The sequence below is a fragment of the Carettochelys insculpta genome, unplaced genomic scaffold (assembly GCF_033958435.1).
Source record: "Carettochelys insculpta isolate YL-2023 unplaced genomic scaffold, ASM3395843v1 scaffold_0035, whole genome shotgun sequence".
Lineage (NCBI taxonomy): Eukaryota > Metazoa > Chordata > Testudines > Carettochelyidae > Carettochelys > Carettochelys insculpta.
In genome coordinates, this window is record NW_027439072.1 from 937,334 (window position 1) to 941,544 (window position 4,211).

Genomic DNA, 4,211 nt, shown 5'->3' on the forward strand with positions numbered 1-4,211 from the left:
TCAGAGGCAGCTGCACCTGTGCCTGGCCTGAGCTGAGTCAGGGCTGCCCCCTCCTTGCCAGGGAACTACACCCCTGGCTGTGTTTGGGGCCCTGCTTAGCTCCAGGCAGCAGCACTGCAGGGGGCAGAGGTGAGTGGAGCTGACACTGGAGTCAGGCTTGGCACTTTCAGGGCAAATGAAATCATCCCACCCCCACCTCTGGCAGCCAGAGCTCAGCTCAGCCTCACAGAGGTGTCCTGTGCTTGGAGGCAGGAGGCTCAGCTGTGGTGGAAGTAGCATCCCAATATAAGGCTGGAAATCAACAAAGAAAGATGCGATGAGGATGGGATTTGAATCCATGCGTGCAGAGCACAATGGATTAGCAGTCCATCGCCTTAACCACTCGGCCACCTCATCTTCTCCTGTTACATGTTTTTCATATGTCCCAAAGTCAACACAGCCAGGAACCTTTCTGCAACTCGCTGGTTCGCCAGGGACACAGGATGGGCAGATTTGGCCTGGCAGTGGTACTCTCACTCCTGTTCCCTGCAGTGCGGCTTCCTGGGGTGAGCAGGGCCCCAAATACAGCCGGGGTGCAGCACCCCAGCCAGACATGGGGACAAGGTTGGGGGCAGCCTTGGCTCAGCTGCAGCCACTGACATGGGCAGCTACCTCTGAGAGAAGGGCCTGTCCCTCAGGCTGGCTCAGGGGCTCTGGTCTCTCCCAGCAGCTGGGATGAGCTGGGCTGTGCACAGCTGGGAAAGGGGCAGACACTTGCCTGTGGGGTTGAATGTCACACTCCCCTCTCTCTGACACTGAGAGCAATAGACCAGTCTGCAGCACAAGCCACAGGGCCTGAGGCAGGTGTCCATGTGGCTGTCCCACCCTGGAAACCCTGGGGTCCCTGCTCAGCAGTGCCCACAGAAAGGCTCTTAAGAAATAACATAAGAACATCGCTGCCCTTACCCAGTCGATAAGGTGAACATAAGAACGGCCGTACTGGGTCAGAGCAAAGGTCCATCTAGCCCAGTATCCTGTCTGACGACAGTAGCCAGTGCCGGGTGCCCCAGAGGAGGTGAACCGAAGACAACGGTCAAGCGATTTGTCTCTTGCCATCCGTCTCCCGCCTTCGACAAAAGGCCAGGGGCACCATCCCTTACCCCTTGCTGATAGCCACCTATGGACCTCACCTCCAAATATTTATCAAGCTCTTTTTTAAACTCTGTTCGAGTCCTGGCCTTCACAGTCTCCTCTGGAAAGGAGTTCCACAGGTTGACTGTGCCCTGTGTGAAGAAAAACTTTCTTTTATTTGTTTTGAACCTGCTACCCATTAATTTCATTTGGTGTCCTCTACTTCTTTTAGTATGGGAACAAGTAAATAACTTTTCTGTGTCCACTTTCTCCACTCCATTCATGATTGTATCTACCTCTATCATATCGCCCCTCACTCTCCTCTTTTCTAGACTAAAAAGTCCCAGTCTCTGTCGCCTCTCCTCATGTGGGACCCCTTCCAAACCCTTTGTCATTTTAGTTGCCCTTTTCTGAACCTTTTCTAATGCCAATATATCTTTTGTGAGGTGAGGAGACCACATCTGCACACAGTACTCAAGACGTGGGGATACCATAGCTTTATAAAGGGGAAGTATGATAGTCTTATTTCACCCACTGCCATTTTCTCCCTCCCCTGCGTACAACACCACTTACAGCCGTGGAAGGTCACAGCTTTAGATCAGAGCTCCCATCCGGTGAGGAACTTTCTCTTGTGCCTGTCTCCCGCCAGAGAAATCCCCATGCAGTGATGGGCCGGGTGCAGCTCAGCGCCAGTGGAGCCAGTGTTAGCTCAGGGAAGGGTCACTGAGGAGCTGTTAACTCTACCCCTTTCTAAGGGTGGGCAAACCCCATTTAGAGACCATCCCCAGTTCAACTGAAGGGGGGCCTGATCCTCACTGCATCCGGAAAAGTTATGGGAAAACCAAAAGGAGCATCCATGTCACTTTTCCACTTTTCCCTAACCAACCAGACCCTGCATAACCGAGAGCAGCCTCAGCACGGCTCTCAGGTGTGCTCACCTGTCACAGCTCACTGGAGGCCTCAGCATCAGTGGCTTATCAAAGGGCAGCTATACCCACATCTCTGTGGTTGCTGTCATCATTGAGAGCATGAGAGAGTGCAGCCCACAGGAGTGTTTTGTTCTCACGAGTGCTTCCCAGAAGCTGAGTGCTTGAGTGGCCATCCAGGAGAAATTCAAATGCTGCCCAGCTGATTAGCTGAGCACCCACAGCCGGCAGCATGTGTTTTTATTGGCGGTGCCCATCCACACATGTCTCAGTGGACATAAAATTTGTTCTGCACATGGAAAGACAAAATTAAAATTAATGCCGCCTCACTTCCTTGTCAGCCTTTCCCGTCCCTCCCCTCGGAAGGGCAAGTCATTTCCTATAGGGCTCATTCCCTCCCCCACACTCTGCTGTCTCTGTTCATGGCATCTCGCCCGCAGGCTGCTCTGAACATGCTCACCAAGTGCCAGGCCTTGGGGTATGGCGGAGACGGGATCCTGATTGTCGCTGTCCACCCTGGTGCTGTGCAGACACACATGGGGAATTCCGGCTCTGACCAGTTAGCGATCTCGCTGGGAGAGGCCAGTGGTAGCCACATGTTGGGGCAGATGTTCATTGTAGGGGTGATGGTTACGCTGGAACCCACCCTGCCCTCCACCTCTGCCCTACATGGAGGGATCGCGTCCCACTCAGATGCCCTCAGGGATTCAGTGCTGTGCCCTGGGCTTCCAACCTCCTGCTGCCGCTTGCTTGGTTCCTCAAGCTGCTGGCATCCCAGAGTGAAGGTGAGCGGAGCTGCTGCTGTGAGGATCTGGAGAGGGGGAGCTGGTCGTCACGCGCACCAGCTCACAGGTACTTCCATGGGGGTGATATCTGTGATCTCCACCCAGTATCCTCATGTACCCAAAAGCCCAACTCCCAGCCATGACCCTGGACCCCTTCTACACCCCACTCCCAACCCGGAGCCTAAACCCACTCCAGCACCCCAGCTCAGAGCCTGGACCCCCATCCTCACACCCACCCCAGTCCTGAGCATCTTCCACACTCAGAGCTCCCCTCCGGCAGCCCAAATCCCTAATTTCTGGAAACTCCCTAAAGCCCAAACTCGCAGGCAGAGCCCTCACACTTCTGTACCCCAACCCTGTGTCCCAGCCCGGAGCCCATCCCCCACTCAGACCCCTTGGCCGCACTCCCACCACATGAATTGTGTTATGTGCACCAGGGTGAAGGGGAGGAGTCACACGTCAGCTGCGTGTTGCACCCCCTCACCTCGACACACATGAGAAAATTCATGCCACTCGGGTGTGGGACAATTCAAGGGAATGCCAGCTGGACCCTGCCTGTGGGCCCCTGGTGTCCTGAGTCAGTCCCAGGGCAGGCTCCCCCCTAACTCTGCTTCCCCCCCGCAGGCTCTACTGACGGTGGAGGCGAGTGTCCGAGGGATGCTGCACGTGCTCTCCACGCTCTGCGAGAAGGACAATGGGGCCTTTGGGAACTGGGAAGGGGAAGTTCTTCCCTGGTGAGACGCTCCCAGCCCTGCACCAGGAGCTCTGGGCCAGGCTGTTCCAGTGACCCTGCTGTCAGCTGTGCCTGTGTCCTCAATAAACCCACTGAGCTAACGCAGCAGCACTGCCTGAGCCGGGCCTGCTCTGTCCTGTCCTGGGAGACACTGGCTGCGCCTGGGTGGAGCTGCCATGTGACCATTGGTTCCTCCCCGCACAGCCAAGGCGCAGAGCTGGCCTGTGAAGGAGGAGCTTTGGGTGGGTGGCTGTCTGGGAGGGGGTAGCTGAGGGTGGCAGCCGGGGTGAGGAGGACACCCAGGACCTCACTGTTGCAGAGAAGAGGGCCCAGGGAGAGCCCACGTGCAATGATACCACCTTTCCTGGACTCATGCAGTGTGTTGAATTCACTGTGCCGACATATCCCAGCCGACACTCCCTAACCTGGGCCGAGAAGCCCCTGTCCCCAAGGCAGGCAGGGGTCACTGGGATAGGGGGGCCAGGAACCTCTCCATACACTGGATCTCTCTCTCTCTTCATGTGTCTGTAAGACAGGAGGATACTCTGGGCACAGCTGAGAGAGCCTAACCAGGGCAAATTGCTTCAAACCGGGTGTAGAGGTTGGGTCAGGCATGTGCCCCCCTCTGGGGTGGAGCAGGCCACAAGACCTCTCCAA

The 4,211-nt window shown here is 56.2% G+C and overlaps 1 non-coding gene across 1 annotated transcript; it reads right to left on the reverse strand.

Annotated features, from left to right (window-relative positions):
* Positions 1-314: 314 nt before the first annotated feature.
* TRNAS-GCU (transfer RNA serine (anticodon GCU)) lies at positions 315-396 on the reverse strand. The gene has a single exon. It is a non-coding gene; the product is annotated as a tRNA-Ser (tRNA).
* Between the last annotated feature and the right edge of the window lie 3,815 nt (positions 397-4,211).